The sequence below is a fragment of the Arachis ipaensis genome, chromosome B3, assembly GCF_059453495.1.
Source record: "Arachis ipaensis isolate K30076 ecotype BB chromosome B3, ASM5945349v1, whole genome shotgun sequence".
Taxonomy (NCBI): Eukaryota; Viridiplantae; Streptophyta; class Magnoliopsida; order Fabales; family Fabaceae; genus Arachis; species Arachis ipaensis.
Window position 1 is genome coordinate 86,025,182 of NC_142438.1, and position 25,166 is coordinate 86,050,347.

At 39.8% G+C, this 25,166-nt stretch overlaps 2 non-coding genes across 2 annotated transcripts; one reads left to right on the forward strand and one right to left on the reverse strand.

Moving 5' to 3' along the window:
- Positions 1–7,996: 7,996 nt before the first annotated feature.
- Positions 7,997–8,103, forward strand: LOC148571435 (small nucleolar RNA R71). Its single transcript, XR_015880308.1, has one exon. It is a non-coding gene; the product is annotated as a small nucleolar RNA R71 (small nucleolar RNA).
- Positions 8,104–16,072: 7,969 nt separating this feature from the next.
- On the reverse strand, positions 16,073–16,176 carry LOC148571436 (small nucleolar RNA R71). The gene has a single exon (XR_015908787.1). It is a non-coding gene; the product is annotated as a small nucleolar RNA R71 (small nucleolar RNA).
- Positions 16,177–25,166: the final 8,990 nt, after the last annotated feature.

Sequence of the window (25,166 nt, forward strand, 5' to 3'; positions counted from 1 at the left end):
ATTGGGAATCGGCCAAGGTATGGTTTCGGTTTCCTCTATGTAATATATAATATTTCTGGACACTTAAGCTAGTGACTCATAAGATAGAATTGAACTAAATTGGTTGTTGGAATTGTTTAATGATTGATGCGGGTGGAAACTGTCTCTCAACAAATTTCCTTCGGCAAGTGTACCGAATTTGTCGTCAAGTAAAAACTCACAATAGAGTGAGGTCGAATCCCACAGGGATTGATTGATCAAGCAACTTTAATTAGAAGAATGTTCTAGTTGAGCGAATCCAGAATTTAGGTTGAGAGTTGCAGAAAATAAAATGGCGGGAATGTAAATAACAAAAAAGTAAATGCTAGAATTAAAGGACTGGAAGTAAATGACTGAAAGTAAATTGCAGAATTGTAAATGGGAGTGGGGGATTTGCTCATAAAAGTAAATGGCAGAAATTAAAGAGAATGGGTAAGATCAGAGATGGGGAGTTCATTGGGCTCAGGAGATGTTGCAATTCTCCGGATCAAGTTCATTTTCTCTCTTCCTCAATCAATGCACTCATTGATCTCCTTGGCAATCTTAATTGATTGAATTACAATTTCTTGCAATTCAATCTCTCAAATCTTGATCAATAGCCAATTCCTTAGTCAATTGCTCATGAGAAGATATGAAGTATGGTCACTGATTATACCACATGCATTTCCCAAATCAAGTATTGAGAGGGTTATAGTCACATACCCATCCAAACCCAATTTGGTCCAGCATGAGAAAGCATTTCTAGCTTGATCTCTTCATTCCTCTTTCAAGGTTCAGAAGAGATCCAAGTTTGAATAGCTTCTTTTCCAAGATAACTACCCAATTGGATGAAGATCGAAAGCTTTCAAGTAAAATCAAGAGAAAAGATAGAAGAAGAATAATGAAAATTAGTATTGATCCATCAAATTACAACAGAGCTCCCTAACCCAATGAAAGGGGTTTAGTTGTTCATAGCTCTAGAAAATGAAAACAAAGATGGAGAATACATAATAAAACTAGAAAAATGCAGAGAAGGTAAAATACAGAGAGTAGTTCTCTTTTCCAACCTCCAGAACTCCTAAACAATTCAAAGCTACTCCTATAAATACTACTTTTCTCAGCTTCTAGTTGGCTCTTCAAGTCTTGGGCCTTTGGATCTTGAGTTTGAAGCAGTTCTCTTCTTCATTTGGGCTTGGCTTTACTTGCAGAGAGAAAGTGTGAAGTGGGCAGAGACTTTAGCTCAGGACGTTAAGGGTGTTAACGTTTAGTGAAAATATGAGTTCGAGAACGTTAGTGACAATCAACTTTCTCACTAACGTTCCTAAGTAAAAGCCACGTTAACTTCAACGTTAGTGGCACAAACGTTGCCACTAACGTTGCCTCTAAGTCCTTCGCACACGTTATTGAGACTTAACATTCCCAATAAGTTTGAAAAGCCCCCTTTGTTCCCACGTTAGAGCCCACGTTAGCATAGTTAACGTGGCTCTTTAACGTGGGCTTGCCATCCTTCGAGAACGTTAGTGACACTCAACATTGTCACTAACGTTCCAAGGTGCCCCCATGTCTCACATTAGAGTTCACGTTAACTAGGTTAAAGTGGCTTCTAACGTGGCCATGCTTAGCCATCCTCAACGTTAGTGACAATGTTGAATGTCACTAATGTTGGCATTTCTTTCACTCATCAACGTTAGCTTCCACGTTAACTAAGTTAACGTGGAAGTTAACGTGGCTCCTTGGGGGGTTGTGTGGTTGCTTCCAACGTTAGTGACCATGTTGGGTGTCACTAACGTTGTCGACCACTCTTGCTTCTTACGTTAGCTCCCTCGTTAACCAAGTTAACGTGGGAGTTAACGTGGTATGTTTCTCCTTAGGCCAGCGTTAGTAACAATGTTGAGTGTCACTAACATTGGTGTTTCTTCCCCCTTTTTAACGTTAGAGGCCACGTTAACTAAGTTAACGTGGACTCTAACGTGGCCACTTATGAGCATTTGCTAACGTTAGTGACAATGTTAAGTGTCACTAACGTTGGCTCAACTTCCCCTCTCCACGTTAGATTTCACGTTAGCTTATTTAACGTGACTCTTAACGTGGTCAATGATGACTTCGAGAGCGTTATTGGCAATCACTTTTCTCATTAACTTTGCAAGTTACCTCCCATTCCTTGCTTCCTTTGGTCCTGCAATCAAGCAATAGAGCGCATCAAAGTTCTAGTCCGAGTCATGGGCAATGCAACATATAATTTGTCACTAAACTCATGCAAAATCCTCATGAAATAATGTAAAATGCACAATGTATGCTTGAATTAATGTGTAAGTGAATATCTACCCAAAACTAGCTTATTTCCTAAGGGAATGCATAAAACTAACCTAAAAACAGTAAAGAAAAGGTCAGTGAAACTGGCCAAGATGCCCTGGCATCACAACACCAAACTTAAAGCTTGCTTGTCCCTAAGCAAGTACTGGAACAAGAGAATGATGTATGGAATGCCAAGAGAGATGAGTCATTCTTGTGGAAGTCATATCACTGATTTTATGGTGGTTTCATGCATAGCAACTTAGGTTCATTCCTTTACTGGCTTTCAGACCTTTATCATGTCCTAAAACACTCACTTTGCTTACATCCCATGAGACTTTTATTCATTGATCCCTTTATTGTCTTTTCGGAGCTTATTGGTGTTCTTAGGCTAAGTGCTCTGTGAGGGGACAACTTTTTAAGGTAAGCTTTCAGCCAACACTCCCGAACCAGTTGGTTCAAGGTGTTAGGTGTTGAAGCACCCCTAAGGACTTACTCCCTCAAGTCTCTCCCCCATACATACACACCACAGGCATATAGTTCATTTATTTTCCTTCTTGAGACCTTGGTGTCCAGCACCTCTTTGGGTTACTAAATGCTCTGTGGTGAGGGTTACTCTTGATAATGGACTTTCAGCTGATAATCCCGGGTTAGTTAACCCAAGTTACCAAGTGATAAAGCACCCCTAAGAGCTTATTCATCCAAGTAGATCCCTCACACAGGAACACCACAGACACATATCTTAAGATCAAAACCATTGGTGCCTAGCCTTATTGCTTACTCTTTTTCTTTTGTTTTTCCACTTTCATTATTCTTTTCTCTTTCTCTTATTAGGGTCTTGTCATATACTTAGTCTCATGAGTATATTCAAAGCAAAGTATTCAGGCCAGATAGTTGTCATCCCACTTTATGGTTGAACCAACTTAGCTAACTTATGATCATACCACAAACTCATGAATGTACTCCATAGTATGAACTCCACTCTAGTCTTTTGAAACATAAACATTCTCTCTTCATTTGATTTAAAGAGACAAGCATACAAGTAAGTTAAGGAGGATGCAGTGACATAAAGACTAGCACACAGACACCTATTCAGAAAGAAAACTTAAAAGACAGAATTTAAAAAGATTCAAACTAATCATGGAAGCATGTTCTATTTCATACAAGATCTTCCTTATTTAAAGCATAAAAAAACGATGGACTAAAAAGAACTCCACCACCTGTCATTCATGTGGATGCCCATGCTCCCATCCTTGCTTGTCCTTATTGTGTCTCTCTTGAGTGCTTGTACTTCCACTTCCCTTGCCTTTTCCAAGCAGTTTCTTCCAGAAGCCAGTATCTTCCATCTTCTTCTTTAGTGCTTTTTCTGCTGTTTCACCTTCCCTTCTTCTTGCACTACCAATTCCTTTTGGACTTCATCATATGTGGGAATGGCATAGTGGAGATGATGCAAATGATTAGACATGTAATTCAACTTGGCTTGAGTGTTTACATAGAAATCCTTCCTATGTAGTTGTCTTCCTTCATTGAGTACACTGAACTCATTGAAAGTTTTCATTTAGGCTATTTACCACTGGTTGAGTTCTTGCAAGTGCTTCTCTTGAAGCTCTTGCCTCTCATTCACTTGGTTGATGGCTTGAGTGAGCTGGGAGTAGTGTTCCTGCTGCTGCTCCATTTGTTGTTTTTGCCATGCTTCCTGTTGGCTCAGCCAGTTGGTTTGAAGGTTCAGTATTTGCTCTTGTCCTTCCATATGTCTCATCCCCAGATTCTCAATGGCTCTTAGAAGGTGACTCATGTTCAAGTTGGCTGGATCATAATACTCTCCTTGTTGATATTCTTCCTGATAAGGTTCCTCTTGGTGAACTCTTTTTTTTGCTTTTGGTTTCCCTATTTGTGGCCTTCTTTGTTGCTGAGCAGGTGTAGTATAAACCAATCGCTCGAGTGTAACTGGCCTCCCTGGGTTCACCCAGTTTGGGTTGCTGTCCTCAAATACTACCTTGGCCTTGTTGCATAAGCGGAGAATGGTGCTGGGGTACCAAAACCTGGCACCTGAATCAACCTTCTCAGCCGAATCTTGAATCCCCTCGGCGATGAGCTCATTCACATTGATTTCCCCACCCCGTATTAAGCAATGCACCATAGTAGCTCGATTGATGTTTACCTCTGAATTATTTGCAGCTAGTAGAATGGACATCCTTACGAGTTCAAACCACCCCTTGGCTTCAGGGCTCAGGTCTCCCCTCTTGATGAACTTGGGTCTCCCATCTGTGTACCTCTCCCAGTCAGCTACTATAACACAGATGTCTGACACTATCTCTGAGAGCTCATCATTCTCAGGGCTTCTACTTATCCTTGCCTGATATCTATCCTCATCAAAATGAGGTGATTTCAGGTGAAGAGCTTTTGTTATGGCGTTTGGGATGAAGTCCACCTCCTTTCCTCTCACGTAACTTTTGAAGGTTGGGGCCTTGGTTTTATCTTCTCTTACTACATTCACATGAAATTCTTTGATGAGGTTTCCATTGATCTTCCCCTCTGGACTTGTGAGCAATTGCCACTACCTCTGTTCGATTTTCTCTAGAATTGTGGTGACTCATTTGCATTGATTTGGAAGATTAACTCTGGCAATATCTTTCTGGCCCTTATCCGTTCGAATTCACGTTCATGAAAGGTAGTTTTGAATCTCTTCTTATCGAAAAGAACACTCTCCATGGGTTCCTTCCTCTTTTGCCTCTTTGAGCTTGATGATACCATGAATTGAGTTGCTGTTTTGAGGGGGGGTTGGAGGATACGGATAGATGAGGAATAGGTTGGCTAGGACAGAGTGTGATGAAGGGGGTTGAGCAAGCCAAAAGTATGAAGTGTGGAGAGTGGGAGTTTGATTGTGAGGGATGAGCATGCACTAAAGTTCACTTATATAGGGAGATCATGAGTGGATGGAAGGTGTGGATTGCAAGGATTGTTGCTTGATGGTTGGTTGGGGTTGTGTATGAAGGAAGGAGAAGGATCATCACTTAATGAGAGTGATTGGTTCGGTCTTCAAGGGTCTTCCTTCTCCAATGTTGCATGGCAACGTTTCCCCATGCATTCCCTCTTGAGACATGTGTGTAGTGTTCTTCATTAAGTGGCGGAATCTCCCCCCATTTAATTGTCCAATCAATTCCCTTCAATGCTCTTTTCCTTTTTCCTATAAAGATTTAAAATAAGGAAATTAATATCATAAAAATCAAACTCTACGGCTAGAGTAATAAAGAGAAGAAAAAGAGTTTGTTTATTTATGAATTTCAACTAACTAACTACTTGTATATCCTTATAGGCAGATTGATAGCACCATGGGGTGACACCAAACTTAGTTTGGAGCACTGTGATGAAAAGTTTTATTCAAAGCTCCAAGATTTCTGCTTTGAATACCAAACTTGTTCTTCACTATATACTGCATGATAAAGATGTCACCAAGTGTTTGTCAAGTTTGGGTTGAAATTCATAAACATTGATTTTTTTCTCTATTTTCTAAAAACATATAAAACATGGGTTGTCTCCCATGAAGCGCTTCTTTAGCATCACTAGCTTGACGTTTTTCCCTCATCAGGGTGGTTGGTAGTGCTTAAAGTCCTCCCCTCTTGCTGTGGACTTATATCCATTGGTTGGATCAATGATCTCCACATGTTCCAAGGAAAGAACTCTGTTGATAGTGAAGACCTTAGGTAACTGAGATGGTACAGTGGGGAGATTAGGGGGAATATCTGGAAAGTAAGCTGAGACAACTCTATCCCCTGGAGAGAAGTCTTCCGTAGGGATCTTCTTGTTCCTCCACCTCCTTGGTACCTTCTTCTTTGTTTCTTTTGAGGTTGCCTTGCCCTCGGTGACCTCTTTTTCTAAAGGAGTTGTGATGCTGTCTTTACCTGCCTCTAGAGGTTTAGGTTCCTCCAACTTTTCCTTGAGCTGTGGCAATTGCTGTTTTCCTTGTTTATCAATTAAGGGGATCTCAGAATGAACTAGTTGTGCTTCAGTGCTTGTCTCCTCTTTCAGTGTCTCATTATCATCTGTGCTTAGTTCCTTGTCCTCTTGATCTGTTTCTTGTGAGAGTTTGAAAGCATTGAAGCTGAGTCGTTCATCATGGATTCTCAATATTAGCTCCCCTTTCTCTACATCGATAAGTGCTCTGGCCGTAGCTAGGAATGGTCTTCCCAATATGATTGGGTGAGTGTGACTCTCTTCCATGTCCAGGATGACAAAGTCTGTTGGGAGAAAGTATTTCTCTACCTTTAGCAACACATTTTTCACCACTCCTATTGCTTGCTTTTGAGTTTTGTCAGCCAGTCGGATGATTACATCTGTGGGCATTATCTCATTGATCTGCAGCCTCTTCACCAGGGATAATGGCAGTAAGTTGATGCTGGCCCCCAAATCACATAGTGCTCTATCGAACATAGTTTCACCTATGGCACAAGGGATGTGAAAACTCCCTGGGTCTCTTCTTTTTGTAGGTAACTCAGGTTGAATAAGGGCACTACATTCCTTGTTCATCACTATAGTCTGGCCTTCTTTGAGTGAGCTTTTCCTGGGAAGAAGTTCCTTCATATACTTGATGAATGCAGGAATTTGTTGAATTGCCTTGATGAATGGTATGTTTACATGCAGAGATGCAAACAAATCTAGGAATCTTGAGTATATTCTCTTTCCCACAGCACCATTGAGCAGTTGAGGGAAGGGTGCATAGAGATTTAGCAGCTCTTGTTGTGAGATTTCTGGTTTTTGGTGATCTCTATCCTCCTCCTTTGTTGAGTTGTCTTCAGGTTGTTCGAAAAGTTTGCCTTGCTTGTCTTCAGCCTCTTGATCACTTGTAGTGACCATTTTGCAATCTTCCCATCTTACTTTCTTTGCTTCTCCTTTGGGGTTTTTCTCCGTGTCACTTGGGAAGCTATCAGTAGGTTTGGGAATCTTCTCAGCTAAACATCCCACTTGGAATTCCAACTTCCTAATGGTCTCTCCCTGGTTCTTAATATTGGCTCGCACCTCCTCTTTGAACACCTTATTTTCTTGAATCTCTTGGCATATTCCTTCAAGTAAGGTTTCAATCTTAGAGAGCTTGTCATCAATTGATGGGTGATTCAGAGCAGATGTACTGTTTTGGTTTTGATAGGCGTGTGGAGAAGTGTTGTTGTGGGGGTGTTGAGATGTCCTCTGTATGAATTGTTGGTGAGCTGCATTGTTGTTGGAGTTGTAACGTCTCTGATCTTGGTTTTGATCTTGCTGACTTCCCCACCCAAAGTTAGGATGGTTTCTCCATCCAGGGTTGTAAGTCTTGGAGTATGGATCATAGTTTTGCCTTGGTGAATTCCCAATGTAGTTGGCTTGCTCTTGGCTACCCTCTGCTTCTTCATTCACTCCTTCTTGGGTTGTTGATGAAGTGGAGATTGCTGCTACTTGATTCCTCTCCATCTTCTTGGTGAGGTCAGCCAGCTGCTGGGTAATGAGCTTGTTTTGGGTCAACAGAGCATCTACATTGTTTAGCTCCATTACTCCTCTTGTGTTCCCTCTTTCAGAAGAATAGAAGTAGTCGTTCTCTGCTACTGTTTCAATAACATCTATGGCTTCCTCAATAGTCTTCTTCTTGTTCAAAAATCCTCCGGATGAATGGTCTACGACCTTCTTTGACTCATAAGAGAGCCCTTCATAGAAAATATGCAGCTGCACCCATTCGTTGAATATATCTGGTGGGCACCTCCTTGTGAGGTCCTTAAATCTCTCACATGCTTCATACAAAGTTTCACCATCTTGTTGCCTGAAAGTTTGGACCTCAGCTCTCAGCCTATTGATTCTTTGAGGAGGGTAAAATCTTGCTAAGAATTTATTCACAACGTCTTCCCGAGTTGTCAAGCTTTCCTTTGGGAAAGACTCCAGCCATTTGGCTGCTTTATCCTTAAGTGAGAATGGAAACAAGAGCAGTCTATAGGTGTCAGGATGAACACCATTAGACTTCACTGTGTCACATATCCTCAAGAAGGTGGTTAGATGTTGATTGGGATCTTCTTGGACACCTCCTCCAAACGAACAGTTGTTCTGAACAAGGGTGATGAGCTGTGGTTTAAGTTCAAAGTTGTTGGCATGGATTGTTGGCTTTTGGATGCTACTTCCATAATTGCCTGGGTTTGGATTGATGTAAGAGCCCAAAACTCTTCTATCCTCCCCAGCATGATATGCTCTACCTCCTCCCCCATGGTTGTGATCCTCTTCTTCATGATTGGTTTTCCATGTTGTCTTCCATGTTTGGTTCAAAGAATTCCTCTTCTTCCTTAGCACCAACCACTTTCTTTCCTTTTGCCTCCCTCCTTAATCTAAGGAAGGTCCTCTCAGGTTCAGAATCGAAGGAAGTTGAAGCCCCGCTTCTTCTCCCTGTCATACAACCATCAAGTGCAAGCAAGAAAAGATAGGTGCAGAAAGTATTTTTGTCAGAATTACTGTTAGTTGTGGGTGATGCAATATATCAAACAGTTAGTGGGTTAGCAAACAGAATTGAAAATAACAAAGAAAAACAAAAGAGTAGAGGAGGAAGGGAAGAAGTTTAACTAAAACAGAAAGTAAATCTCTCAAACAGAAAATGAAATTTACAAAATAAAAATGCTCAATCTAGTGATCTTCCAATTTAATCATTGTTGATGCACAATCAATCCCCGGCAACGGTGCCATAAACTTGATGCGGGTGGAAACTGTCTCCCAACAAATTTCCTTCGGCAAGTGTACCGAATTTGTCGTCAAGTAAAAACTCACAATAGAGTGAGGTCGAATCCCACAGGGATTGATTGATCAAGCAACTTTAATTAGAAGAATGTTCTAGTTGAGCGAATCCAGAATTTGGGTTGAGAGTTGCAGAAAATAAAATGGCAGAAATGTAAATAACAGAAAAGTAAATGCTAGAATTAAAGGACTGGAAGTAAATGACTGAAAGTAAATTGCAAAATTGTAAATGGGAGTGGGGGATTTGCTCATAAAAGTAAATGGCAGAAATTAAAGAGAATGGGTAAGATCAGAGATGGGGAGTTCATTGGGCTCAGGAGATGTTGCAATTCTCCGTATCAAGTTCATTTTTATCTCTTCCTCAATCAATGCACTCATTGATCTCCTTGGCAATCTTAATTGATTGAATTACAATTTCTTGCAATTCAATCTCTCAAATCTTGATCAATAGCCAATTCCTTGGTCAATTGCTCATGAGAAGAGATGAAGTATGGTCACTGATTATACCACATGCATTTCCCAAATCAAGTATTGAGAGGGTTATAGTCACATACCCATCCAAACCCAATTTGGTCCAGCATGAGAAAGCATTTCTAGCTTGATCTCTTCATTCCTCTTTCAAGGTTCAGAAGAGAGTTTGAATAGCTTCTTTTCCAAGATAACTACCCAATTGGATGAAGATCGAAAGCTTTCATGTAAAATCAAGAGAAAAGATAGAAGAAGAATAATGAAAATTAGTATTGATCCATCAAATTACAACAGAGCTCCCTAACCCAATGAAAGGGGTTTAGTTGTTCATAGCTCTAGAAAATGAAAACAAAGATGGATAATACATAATAAAACTAGAAAAATGCAGAGAAGGTAAAATACAGAGAGTAGTTCTCTTTTCCAACCTCCAGAACTCCTAAACAATTCAAAGCTACTCCTATATATACTACTTTTCTCAGCTTCTAGTTGGCTCTTCAAGTCTTGGGCCTTTGGATCTTGAGTTTGAAGCAGTTCTCTTCTTCATTTGGGCTTGGCTTTACTTGAAGAGAGAAAGTGTGAAGTGGGCAGAGACTTTAGCTCAGGACGTTAGGGGTGTTAACGTTTAGTGAAAATATGAGTTCGAGAACGTTAGTGACAATCAACTTTCTCACTAACGTTCCTAAGTAAAAGCCACGTTAAATTCAACGTTAGTGGCACAAACGTTGCCACTAACGTTGCCTCTAAGTCCTTCGCACACGTTATTGAGACTTAACATTCCCAATAACTTTGAAAAGCCCCCTTTGTTCCCACGTTAGAGCCCACGTTAGCATAGTTAACGTGGCTCTTTAACGTGGGCTTGCCATCCTTCGAGAACGTTAGTGACACTAAACATTGTCACTAACGTTCCAAGGTGCCCCTATGTCTCACGTTAGAGTTCACATTAACTGGGTTAAAGTGGCTTCTAACGTGGCCATGCTTATCCATCCTCAACGTTGGTCACAATGTTGAATGTCACTAACGTTGGCGTTTCTTTCACTCATCAACGTTAGCTTCCACGTTAACTAAGTTAACGTGGAAGTTAACGTGGCTCCTTGGGGGGTTGCGTGGTTGCTTCCAACGTTAGTGACCATGTTGGGTGTCACTAACGTTGTCGACCACTCTTGCTTCTTACGTTAGCTCCCTCGTAAACCAAGTTAACGTGGGAGTTAACGTGGTATGTTTCTCCTTAGGCCAACGTTAGTGACAATGTTGAATGTCACTAACGTTGGCGTTTCTTCCCCCTTTTTAACGTTAGAGGCCACGTTAACTAAGTTAACGTGGACTCTAACGTGGCCACTTATGAGCATTTGCCAACGTTAGTGACAATGTTAAGTGTCACTAACGTTGGCTCAACTTCCCCTCTCCACGTTAGAGTTCACGTTAACTTAGTTAACGTGACTCTTAACGTGGTCAATGATGGCTTCGAGAGCGTTATTGGCAATCACTTTTCTCATTAACTTTGCAAGTTACCTCCCATTCCTTGCTTCCTTTGATCCTGCAATCAAGCAATAGAGCGCATCAAAGTTCTAGTCCAAGTCATGCGCAATGCAACATATAATTTGTCACTAAACTCATGCAAAATCCTCATGAAATAATGTAAAATGCACAATGTATGCTTGAATCAAGGTGTAAGTGAATATCTACCCAAAACTAGCTTATTTCCTAAGGGAATGCATGAAACTAACCTAAAAATAGAAAAGAAAAGGTCAGTGAAATTGGCCAAGATGCCTTGGCATCAATGATGATGTATGATGAATTGATGATTTGGGTTGTTGATTAATTGAAATGTTGATGTTGATAGTATGGTATTGAAAATTAGGAATGGAATTGATTATGATGATTGTTGGTAATGGGGGAATGATAATTGATTTATGTATTGGTTGAAATATGAATGTATTATTATGTATTTGATAATGGGGATTGATGATTGCTTAAGGTGGAGTTATGAGTTAAGGTATGAAAAGTGTGAAATATGATGTGTTTTGGGAGTTGATGAGATGGTGGTTTAGTTTTGGTTCTGAAATTGGAAAATTGAAAACTTTGTGAATTTCGGTAAAAATGGAATTTTGGTGAAATTTGACAGATCATAACTTGAGCTTCAGTTCTCAAAAATTGTTGAAATTTGTTTTAAATTAAAGTTCATTGAAAAATCTTTAAATGGATATAAAGTTTGTAAAAAATGGATTTTTGTAGAGGAAGTTACGATCATTCAAAGTTTGGTGTCAAAATCTGAATTCTGTGAATGCTGCAGAATTTGTGAATTCTAGTTTGTGTACGCACGCACACCCCTGTGAGTTTTTGAACCTGTGCGCACGTACAGCCTTTTGCGTATGCGCACACAGGGGAAGGCTTGCTATTGAGAGCGCTAGCACGACCCATGTGCACACACAACCAACAAGGTTTCGCAAGCCGTGCGCACGCACAGCCCTGTGCGCACGCACACGTTGGAAAGTGCATTCTGTTGAGGGCTCGCATGCCTTCTGCGAGCAAACAGAATTGGAAAATTTTATACTTGTGCATATTCACACCTCTAAGCGTACGCACACATTTTGTAAATCTTCTTGGCCGTGCGCACACACCCCTGTGCGTACGCATGATGAGCGGATAATTCATACGCTTTTTGGCATTGTTTTTAGAATATTTTTAGTATGTTTTAGTTAGTTTTTATTATATTTTTATTAATTTTTAAATAAAAATCATATTTCTGGACTTTACTATAATTTTGTGTGTTTTTCTGTGATTTCAGGTATTTTCTGGCTGAAATTGAGGGACCTGAGCAAAAATCTGATTCATAGGTTGAAAAAGGACTGCAGATGCTGTTGGATTCTGACCTCCCTACACTCGAAGTAGATTTTCTGGAGATACAGAAGCCCAATTTGCGCGCTCTCAATTGCGTTGAAAAGTAGACATCCTGAGCTTTCCAGCAATATGTAATAGTTCATACTTTGCCCGAGTTTTGATGGCCCAAACTGGCGTCCCAAGTCAGCATAGAAATTTTGGCGTCAAAACGCCAGAACTGGCATAAAAGCTGGAGTTAAATGCCCAAATTGGCACAAAAGTCAAGAAAAGTCTCTACACGTGAAAGCTTCAATACTCAACCCAAGCACACACCAAGTGGGCCCAGAAGTGGATTCTGCATCATTTACTTATTTCTATAAACCCTAGGCTACTAGTCTCTATAAATAGGACTTTTTACTATTGTATTTTCATCCTTTTAATCATGTTTTGATGATTGAACCCTCTTTGGGAAGGCTGGCCATTCGGCCATGCCTGGACCTTTTGTTCTTATGTATTTTCAACGGTAGAGTTTCTACAGACCATAGATTAAGGTGTGGAGCTCTGCTGTTCTTCATGAATTAAAACAAAGTACTACTGTTTTTCTATTCAATTCACGCCTACTTCTTCTCTAAGATATACACTCGTTCTTCAACTTGATGAATGTGATGATCCGTGACACTCATCATCATTCTCACCTATGAATGCGTGCCTGACAACCACTTCCGTTCTATATGCAATCAAGCTTGAATGTGTATCTCTTGGGTTTCTAATCTAAGATTAAAACCTTCGTGGTATAGGCTAGAATTATTTGCGGCCATTCCTGAGATCCATAAAGTCTAAACCTTGTCTGTGGTATTCCGAGTAGGATCTGGGAAGGGATGACTGTGACGGGCTTCAAACTCGCGAGTGTTGGGCGTGTGACAGACGCAAAAGGATCAATGGATCCTATTCCAACATGATCGAGAACCGACAGATGATTAGCCGTGCGGTGACAGTGCATTTGGAACATTTTCACTGAGAGGACGGGAAGTAGCCATTGACAATGGTGATGCCCAACATAAAGTTTTCCATGGAAAGGAGTATGAATGATTGGATGAAGGCAATAGGAAAGCAGAAGTTTAAGAGGAACAAAGCATCTCGATACACTTATCTGAAATTCCTACCAATGAATTGCATAAGTATCTCTATCTTTATTTTATGTTTTATTCATATTTTAATTATCAATCTTCCATAAGCATTTGAATTTGCCTGACTGAGATTTACAAGATGACCATAGCTTGCTTCAAGCCGACAGTCTCCGTGGGATCGACCCTTACTCACGTAAGGTTTATTACTTGGACGACCCAGTGTACTTGCTGGTTAGTTGTGCAGAGTTGTGATAAAGAGTTAAGATTACAATTGTGTGTACCAAGTTGTTGGTGCCATTGATGATCACAATTTCGTGCACCAAGTTTTTGGCGCCGTTGCTGGGGATTGTTCGAGTTTGGACAACTGACGGTTCATCTTGTTGCTTAGATTAGGTAATTTTATTTTATGTTTAAGCTTTTATTTTTTTTATTTTTCGAAATAAAATAATATTTCTATTCTGTTCTTCATAGTTTTTAAGAATGAATTCTAGAGTTTCATGATGATTTGTTGAAGTCTGGCTGGTTGTGAAACCATGTCTAAACTTTTGGACCAAGGTTTCAACTTATCATCACAAGAGCTTGTTGATTTCTATCAATTTTGCTGTTGAAAGTAATGATCTGCTAAAGCTTGGCTGGCCATTGGCCATGTCTAGTGTTTTGGACCGAAGCTTTCACTGAAAGCTTGGCTGGCTAGTAAGCCATGTCTAATTCCTAGACCGGAGTTTTAGACTAACATTGCAATGATTCCTGGAATTCTCATTGAAAATTTTGAATCCCTTTATTTTCCTTTCCATATAATTTTAGAAAAATCACAAAAAATTTTTATAAAATCATAAAAATAAAAAATATTTTATGTATCTTAGTGTCAATTTTTAAAGTTTGGTGTCAATTGCATGGCTTTCTTCTTCTTGCATTTTTTCTAATATATGTAGTATGATCTTCATTGATCTTCAAGCTGTTCTTGATGATTCCATAGCTCTGATCTTTAATTTCTCTTATTTTGTGTCTTTTGTTGTTTCTCATATGCATTTTCAATTTGTTACGGTCCTTAGTATACAAACTTCCAAGTTTGGTGCCTTGCATGCATTGTTTATTTGATCTTAGTTGCATCCTTTTTATTATTGTATCTCATCATTAAAAATTCAAAAAAAATTTCAAAATTGTGTCTTTTCAAGTCAATAACACAGAGAATTGAAGATTCAGAACATGCAGCAGAGGAATTACAGGAAAAAGCTGGGCGTTCAAAACGCCCAGTGAAGAAGGAAAACTGGCGTTTAAACGCCAGCCAGGATAACTGGCTGGGTGTTAAACGCCCAAAAAGGTAGCATTTTGGGCGTTAAACGCCAGAATGGTTGCCATTCTAGGAGTTTAATGCCAGGAGGACACTAGATGGAAGATTTCGTTTTTAATTCAAATCTTTTTCAAATTTTCAAAATTTTTCAAAATCAAATCTTTTTCAAATCATATCTTTTCAATCATATCTTTTCAAAATCAATTTCTTTTCAATTTTTTATTTATTACTATTTTCGAAAATCCTTGCTACAATTAGTGATTTAATTCAAGATTTTCAAGTTATTACTTGCCTATTAAGAAAGAAGCAAAAGTTTTAATTCTAGAATCAGATCTTTTAATTTCTTGTTGGTCAAGTAATCAACTTTAATTTTAAAAACTTTCTTCTTTTAAATTTGATTCTCAGTCATATCTTCTCAATCATGTCTTTTCAATCACATATTTTTCAAAATTAAGTTTCAATCATATCTTTTTTATTTCTAATTTTAAAATCTTTTTCAAAAAACACTTAATTTCTTTCCCAATATTAGTTTTCGAAAATCATTTACCAAATTTTCAAAATTTCTGTTAATTATTTCAAAATCTTTTACTTTATTTTCGAAAATTCTTCCCCTCTTCTCACATCCTTCTATTTAAAAGACTAACACCTCTCCATTATCAACAATTCGAACTCTATCTCTCTTGATAAGTTCGAATTCTCTCTTCTCTACCTCATCCTTCTATTTTTTTTCCTCTGACACCTCAAGGAATCTCTATACTGTGACATAGAGGATTCCATATTTTCTTCTCCTCCCTTTTCATATGAGCAGGAGCAAGGACAAAGGCATTCTTGTTGAAGCTGATCCTGAACCTGAAAGGATCTTGAAGAGAAAGCTAAGAGAAGCTAAAGTACAACTCTCTATAGAGGACCTAAGAGAACTTTTCAAACAAGAAGAAGCCATGGCAGCCGAAAACAACAACAATGCCAACAATGCAAGGAAGGTGCTTGGTGACTTTACTGTACCTACTCCTGACTTCTATGGGAGAAGCATCTCAATCCCTGACATTGGAGCAAAAAACTTTGAGCTTAAGCCTCAATTAGTTTCTCTGATGCAACAGAATTGCAAGTTTCATGGACATCTATTGGAAGATCCTCATCAATTTTTAGCTGAATTCTTGCAAATCTGTGACACTGTCAAGACCAATGGGGTTGATCCTGAGGTCTATAGACTTATGCTTTTTCCCTTTGCTGTAAGAGACAGAGTTAGAACATGGTTGGATTCACAACCTAAAGAAAGCCTGAACTCTTGGGAAAAGCTAGTCAATGCCTTCTTGGCAAAATTCTTTCCACCTCAAAATTGAGTAAGCTTAGAGTGGAAGTCCAAACCTTCAGACAGAAAGAAGGTGAATCCCTCTATGAAGCTTGGGAAAGATACAAGCAATTGATCAGAAGGTGTCCTTCTGACATGCTCTCAGAATGGAGCATCATAGGTATCTTCTATGATGGTCTGTCTGAACTGTCTAAGATGTCATTGGATAGCTCTGCTGGAGGATCTCTTCATCTGAAGAAGATGCCTACAGAAGCTCAGGAACTCATTGAAATAGTTGCAAATAACCAATTCATGTACACCTTTGAAAGGAATCCTGTGAATAATGGGACAAGTCAGAAGAAAGGAGTTCTTGAGATTGATACTCTGAATGCCATATTGGCTCAGAACAAAATATTGACTCAACAAGTCAATATGATTTCTCAGAGTCTGTCTGGAATGCAAGCAGCAACAGGCAGTACCAAAGAAGCTTCATCTGAAGAAGAAGCTTATGATCCTGAGAACCCAACAATAGAAGAGGTAAATTACATGGGAGAATCCAATGGAAACACCTATAATCCTTCATGGAGAAATCATCCAAACCTCTCATGGAAGGATCAACAGAGGCCTCAACAAGGCTTCAACAACAATAATGGTGGAAGAAATAGGTTTAGCAATGGCAAGCCTTTTTCATCATCTTCTCAGCAACAGACAGAGAATTCTAAGGAGAGCCACTCTGACTTAGCAACTGTAGTCTCTGATCTAATTAAAACCACTCAAAGTTTCATGACTAAAACAAGGTCCTCCATTAGAAATTTGGAGGCACAAGTGGGTCAGCTGAGCAAGAAAGTTACTGAACTCCCTCCTAGTACTCTTCCAAGCAATACATAAGAGAATCCAAAAGGAGAATGCAAGGCCATTAACATGACCCACACGGCCGAACCTGGAGAGGAGAAAGAGGCAGTGATCTCCACTGAGGAAGACCTCAATGGACGTCCACTGGCCTCCAAGGAGTTCCCTAATGAGGAACCATGGGAATCTGAGGCTCACACTGAGACCATAGAGATTCCATTGAATTTACTTTTGCCATTCATGAGCTCTGATGAGTATTCTTCCTCTGAAGAAGATGAAGATGTTACTGAAGAACAAGTTACTAAGTACCTTGGAGCAATCATGAAGCTAAATGCCAAGCTATTTGGTAATGAGACTTGGGAGGATGAACCCCCATTGCTCACCAAAGAACTGGATGACTTGACTAGGCAAAAATTACCTCTGAAGAGATAAGATCCTGGAAAGTTCTCAATACCTTGTACCATAGGCACCATGACCCTTGAGAAGGCTCTGTGTGACCTAGGGTCAAGCATAAACCTCATGCCTCTCTCTGTAATGGAGAAGCTAGGAATCTTTGAGGTACAAGCTGTAAGAATCTCACTAGAGATGGTAGACAATTCAAGAAAATAGGCTTATAGACTTGTAGAGGATGTCTTGGTGAAGGTTGAAGGCCACTACATCCCTGCTGATTTCATAATCCTAGACACTGCGAAGTGTATGGATGAATCCATCATCCTTGGCAGACCCTTCCTAGCCACAACAAGAGCTGTGATTGATGTTGACAGAGGAGAATTGGTCCTTCAAGTGAATGAGGACTCCCTTGTGCTTAAAGCTCAAGGATCCCCCTCTGTAACCATGGAGAGGAAGCATGAAAAGCTTCTCTCAATGCAGAGTCAAACAAAATCCCCACCTTCAAACTCTAAGTTTGGTGTTGGGAGGCCACAACCAAACTCTAAGTTTGGTGTTAATAGGCCATCATCATGCTCTGAGTATCTGCGAGGCTCCATGAGAGCCCACTGTCAAGCTACTGACATTAAAGAAGTGCTTGTTAGGAGGCAACCCAATTTTACTTATCTATGTTAAATTTCTATTTTCCATTGTTATTTTCTATTTTCTATAGGTTGATGATCATGTGAAGTCACAAAACAATTGAAAAAGCAAAAACAAACTAAAAAACAGAATGAAAAATAGCACACCCTGGAGGAGAAGCCTACTGGCGTTTAAACGCCAGTAAGGGCAGCAGAATGGGCGTTAAACGCCCAGTCTGGCACCATTCTGGGTGTTTAACGCCAGAAATGAGCACCAGACTGGCGTTTAACGCCAGAAAAGGGCAAGAAGCTGGCGTTAAACACCAGAAATGTGCAGCAACCTAGCGTTTAACGCCAGGATTGGCAGCAGCAGGCGTTTTGCACGCCTAATTGGTGCAGGGATGAGAAATCCTTGACACCTCAAGATCTATGGACCCCACAGGATCCCCACCAACCTCAACTTACTCTCTTTCTTCTTTACACCTTTTCATAATACTCTTCCCCAAATACCCTTCACCAATCAACTCAATACCTCTTCCCAAAAAAACCCCTCACCTATCAAATCTTACCCTCTTCTCCATAAACCCTTCACCAATTTACATCCACCCATCATAAACCCCACCTACCTCACCATTCAAATTCAAAACACTTTCCCTCCCAAACCCACCCATACATGGCCGAACCAAACCGCCCTCTCCACTCCTATATAAACCCATCTTCACTCCTTCATTTTCATACATCTTAAACACTACTACTTCACCCCCTTGGCCGAAACACTACCCCCCTCCATCTCCTCTATTTCTTCTCCCTCTACTCTCTTCATTCTTCTTTTGCTCGAGGACCTAAGGCCGGAGAAACCTCTAGAAAGAGGAAAGGGAAGGCAAAAGCTTCCACCTCCGAGTCATGGAAGATGGAGAGATTCATCTCAAAGGTGCATCAAGACCACTTCTATGAAGTCGTGGCCAAGAAGAAAGTGATCCCTGAGGTCCCTTTCAAGCTCAAAAAGGGTGAATATCCAGAGATCCGACATGAGATTCGAAGAAGAGGTTGGAAAGTTCTCACCAACCCCATTCAACAAGTCGGAATCTTAATGTTTCAAGAGTTTTATGCCAATGCATGGATCACCAAGAACCATGATCAAAGTGTGAACCCGGATCCAAAGAATTGGATTACAATGGTTCGGGGGAAATACTTAGATTTCAGTCCGAAAAATGTAAGGTTGGCATTCAACTTGCCAATGATGCAAGGAGATGCACACCCCTACACTAGAAGGGTCAACACTTATCAAAGGTTGGACCAAGTCCTCATAGACAATTGTGAAGAGGGCACTCAATGGAAGAGAGATTCAAGAGGAAAGTTGGTTCAACTAAGAGGGCACTCAATCATTCCCACTAGCAACCAGTCTGGAGTTACTATAGACCGGGTTATCATGATCCACAGCATTATGATTGGAGAAGAAGTAGAAGTTCATGAGGTTATATCCCTAGAACTCTACAATGTGGCGGACAAGTCCTCTACTTTGTCAAGGTTAGCCTTCCCTCATCTTATTTGTCACCTTTGCAATTCAGCTGGAATTGACATAAAGGAAGACATCCTCATTGTTGAGGACAAGCCCATCACTAAGAAAAGGATAGAGCAAACAAGAGATCCCACTCATGGACAAGAGCATGAGGAAATTCCTCATCATGAAATCCCTGAGATGCCTCAAGGGATGCACTTTCCTCCACAAAATTATTGGGAGTAAATTAACACCTCCCTAGGAAAATTGAGTTCCAACATAGGACAACTAAGGGTGGAGCATAAAAAGCCTTCCATCCTCCTCCATGAAATTAGAGAAGACCAAAGAGTTATGAGAGAGGAGCAACAAAGGCAAGGAAGAGATATTGAGGAGCTCAAGCACTCCATAAGATCTTCAAGAGGAAGAACAAGCCGCCATCACTAAGGTGGACCCGTTCTTTAATTTCCTTGTTCTTTATTTTCTGTTTTTCGAATTTTTATGCTTTATATTTATTTATGTTTGTGTCTTTATTACATGATCACTAGTGCCTACGTGTCTATGCCTTAAAGCTATGAAAATGAGTCCATCACCTTAAATGAAAAATGTTTTTAATTGAAAAAGAAAAAGAAGTGCATGAATTTCGAATTTTAAAACAGTTTAGTTATTTTGATGTGGTGGCAATACTTTTGTCTTTCTGAATGAATTCTTCAACAGTGCATATTTTTTGAATTCGTTGTTCATGAATGTTAAAATTGTTGTCTCTTGAAAAAATGATGGAAAAGGAGAAATGTTATTTGATAATCTGAAAAATCATAAAATTGATTCTTGAAGCAAGAAAAAGCAGTGAAAAGCTTGTAGAAAAAAATATATATGCGAAAAAAAGAGAAAGAAAGAAAAAGAAAAAGAAAGCAGAAAAAGCCAATAGCCCTTTAAACCAAAAGGCAAGGGTAAAATAAAAAAGGATCCAAGGCTTTGAGCATCAGTGGATAGGAGGGCCCACAGGAATAAAATTCTGGCCTAAGCCGTGAAACCAAGCTGTCCCTAACCATGTGCTTGTGGCGTGAAGGTGTCAAGTGAAAACTTGAGACTGAGCGGTTAAAGTCGTGGTCCAAAAGCAAAAAGAGTGTGCTTAAGAGCTCTAGACACCTCTAATTGGGGACTCTAGCAAAGCTGAGTCACAATCTGAAAAGGTTCACCCAGTTATGAGTCTATGGCATTTATGTATCCGGTGGTAATACTGGAAAACAAAATGCTTAGGGTTATGGCCAAGACTCATAAAGTAAATGTGTTCAAGAATCAACATACTGAACTAGGAGAATCAATAACACTATCTGAATTCTGAGTTCTTATAGATGCCAATCATTCTAAACTTCAATGGATAAAGTGAGATGCCAAAACTGTTCGGAAGCAAAAAGCTAATAGCCCCGCTCATCTAGTTAAGACTGATCTTCATAGATGTTTTTGGGATTCATTGTATATTCTATTCTTTTTATCCTATTTGATTTTTAGTTGCTTGGGGACAAGCAACAATTTAAGTTTGGTGTTGTGATGAGCGAATAATTTATACGCTTTTTGGCATTGTTTTTAGTATATTTTAGTTAGTTTTTATTATATTTTTATTAGTTTTTAAATAAAAATTACATTTCTGGACTTTACTATGAGTTTTTGTGTTTTTCTATGATTTCAGATATTTTCTGGCTGAAATTGAGGGACCTGAGCAAAAATCTGATTCAGAGGCTGAAAAAGGACTGCAGATGCTGTTGGATTCTGACCTCCCTGCACTCAAAGTGGATTTTCTGGAGCTACAGAAGCCCAATTGGTGCGCTCTCAATTCGGTTGGAAAGTAGACATCCTGGGCTTTCCAGAAATATATAATAGTTCATACTTTGTCCGAGATTTAATGGCCCAAACCGGCGTTCCAATTCAGCATAGAAATTCTGGCGTCAAAATGCCAGAACTGGCATAAAAGCTGGAGTTAAACGCCCAAACTGGCACAAAAGCTGGCGTTTAACTCCAAGAAATGTCTCTACACACCATAGATTAAGGTGTGGAGCTCTGCTGTTTTTCATGAATTAATACAAAGTACTACTGTTTTTCTATTCAATTCACGCCTACTTCTTCTCTAAGATATACACTCGTTCTTCAACTTGATGAATGTGATGATCCGTGACACTCATCATCATTCTCACCTATGAACGCGTGCCTGACAACCACTTCCGTTCTACATACAATCAAGCTTGAATGTGTATCTCTTGGGTTTCTAATCTAAGATTAAAACCTTCGTGGTATAGGCTAGAATTATTGGTGGCCATTCCTGAGATCCGAAAAGTCTAAACCTTGTCTATGGTATTCTGAGTAGGATCTGGGAAGGGATGACTGTGACGAGCTTCAAACTCGCGAGTGTTGGGCATGTAACAGACGCAAAAGGATCAATGGATCCTATTCCAATATGATCGAGAACCGACAGATGATTAGCCGTGCGGTAATAGCGCATTTGGAACATTTTCACTGAGAGGACGGGAAGTAGCTGATGCCAAGGCATCTTAGGCTAGTTTCACTAGTATTTTTCTGTTAGTTTTAGTGGTTTTATGCATTTTCTTGAGCTTAAAGTAACCAAGAATGGTTAAAAGAATAACAAAGCAATGAACCATCCAAACAATATGATTTTGATGCAAATTCCATGAGTTTTAGTTATATTACTTGAATGCTATGAATGGAAGATTTCTCATGAAATTTTGCAAGACTTTGATGCATTTGATTGGATGATTTCAGGGAAGAAGAGGCTAAGCAAGGAAGCAACAAAATCAATAAAGGAAGCTTGAATATCACGTGTGGAGTTTAAGTTCCAGTTTAAGCCTAAACTGGAGCTTAAATGCCAGAATCATGAAGGCTAAGAAATGCTGGAATTGAAGTTTAACCTCCAGTTTAACCTTAAACTGGAGGTTAAACGCCAGAAGCGAGAAGGATACCAAGGGGGGCAGTTCCACGTTTAACCTCCAGTTTAACCTTAAACTGGAGGTTAAACGCCAGAAGTGGGAAGTGCACCAGGGAGCCATTCCACGTTTAAGCTCCAGTTTAACCTTAAACTGGAGCTTAAATGTGTTCGAGCAAGAACTCTCCTCCAGGGTTGCTTTCTCCATTTCCACGTTTAAGCTCCAGTTTAACCTTAAACTGGAGCTTAAACGTGTTCGACCTCCAGGGCTGCCTTTCTCCCCTTCCACGTTTAAGCTCCAGTTTAACCTTAAACTGGAGCTTAAACGTGTTCGACACCTCCAGGGCTACCCTTCTAAGCTTCCACGTTTAACCTCCAGTTTAACCTTAAACTGGAGGTTAAACGTGTTCGACCTCCAAGATGCCTCCTTCCATTTCCACGTTTAACCTCCAGTTTAACCTTAAACTGGAGGTTAAACGTGTTCGACCTCCAGGGCTGCCCTTCCTATCTCCACGTTTAAGCTTCAGTTTAACCTTAAACTGAAGCTTAAACGTGTTCGACTACATGACTCTCCAGGGCTGCCTTCTTCCATTTCCACGTTTAAGCTTCAGTTTAACCTTAAACTGAAGCTTAAACGTGCTTCTACAAAAGGCCTCACTGGAAGTGTCTGGCGTTTAAGCTGCAGTTTAAGCTTAAACTGCAACTTAAACGCCACTCTTGGAAAAGGTTTCTGGGCCAAAAATATTGCGGTTTAAGTTAGTATTTGAGCACAAACATTAACTTAAACTTACTCTGGTATGAAACCCAATTGAATATCATGGTTTATGGGATTGGGCCTGAAGGATTGATGAGTCTGAAATTTCAATTTATTGAGTCATGTGTCATTATTTGATTATCACTAAGTTGGCTCAATAAATGTTACAGAATTTGGATCAACAGCCTCATCAAGATTATGGATCATAAACCCAAGGCAAAAGGAAAGCATGGAGAGGCCTCAAAGCCCAAGAAACACAACAGAAGCTCAATATAGAAAGTGTATAAATAGGATAGAATTTAAGTTAGGAGGACTGGACCTTCACTTTTAGCTAGTTTTCATATCTTTGTAATTGAATTCAGAGCTATGACTCACTAAACCCCCTTTCATTGGGTTAGGGAGCTCTATTGTAATTCAATGAATCAATAATAGTTTATCTTCTTCTTCAATCTTTTCTCTTGAATTTTGTTAGAAAGCTTCTCGATCTAATTCCATTGGGTAGTTGTCTTGGGAAAGAAACTACCCATAATTGGAATCCTTCGGAACCTTGGGAAAGGAATGGAGGATTCATGCTAGAGAAGCTTTCTCACAGTGAATTGGATTGGGGTTTGGATGGATATTGTGACATGTAATCCTACCAAATTGTGGTTCATGAAACTGTGTGGTATAATCAGTGATCGAGCATCATCTCTTCTTATGAACATTTAAACCAAGGGATTGGGAATTTGTTCATTTTTAGAGAGAATTGGTGAGCCAAGGGATTGGGATCCAATCATATAAGATTGCCAAGCAAAATTCAATGAACGCACTGCTTGAGGAAGAGATAAACATGTTTTGATTCGGAGATCTCAATATCTCCTATAACCCAATGAATCCCCCAATTCTGATTTACATCTTCTCTTTACATTCTGCAACTCAATTCATGCAATCACCCCCATTCCCTTTTAATTTCAGCAATTTAGTTTCTGCTCTTTAATTCATGCAATTTAAGATTCCGCCATTTCAATTTCTTGTCATTTACTTTTCCCGCCAATTTTACATTCCGCAATTCTCATCTCAATCTTGATTCCGCTCAACTAGAACACACTTCTAATCCGAATTGCTCACTCAACCAATTCTTGTGGGATTCGACCTCACTCTATTGTGAGTTTTTACTTGACGATAACCGGTGCACTTGCCGGAAGGAATTTTGCCGATCGTGCAATTTCCTAAATCGTAGCATAACTAGTTTATGCGCATCAAGTTTATGGCGCCGTTGCCGGGGATTGGTTTTCGATTGACAATTCTCCAATTGGAAGCTAACTAGATTGAGCAATTTCTCTTGCTTTGTTAATTCTGTTCAAGTTACTTGTTGAATTTTAATTTCTGCACTCGGTTACATGCTTTCTTTCTTTATGCCTTTAAATTCAAGCAACTAACTCACTGACTCACTAACTGTTTGAATTAATTCCTCAATTGCTCTAACCATACTCTTCTATTAACCAAGAGTATTTCACTTGTTTGTGCCTGTGCTGTGTTCTTGTATGACAGGTAGGAGAGGAGAGACATCAACTCCTCCATATACCGAACCAGAGGGGACCCTTCATAGACTGAGAAGGGAAGCAAGAGGGAAGAGAGTAGTGGGAGAAGAGGAATCTGAAGGAGAATCTGAGGACAATTTTGAGGAAGCTTTAGATCTCAACATGGATAGAGAAGTTCACAACCATGAGAGAGCTGATGGAAACAATGCCATTCCTGAGAGGAGGGTTCTTAGTTCATACATAAACCCAACCTCTGGGAATTGTGGTAGCAGCATCCAGAAATCACCCATTCAGGCCAACAATTTTGAACTCAAACCACAGCTAATATCACTGGTGGAGAATCATTGTTCATTTGGTGGAAGTGCTAATGAAGATCCCAACCAACATCTCACAAAATTCCTGAGAATTTGTGACACTGTGAAGTCCAATGGAGTCCAGGAAGATGCCTATAAACTGCTTTTGTTCCCATTTTCACTTAGGGACAAAGCAGCTAAGTGGCTGGAATCATTCCCAAGGGGGAGTCTAACAACATGGGATGAGGTGGAAAGCAAGTTTCTGGCATGTTTCTACCCCCCACAAAAGGTCAAT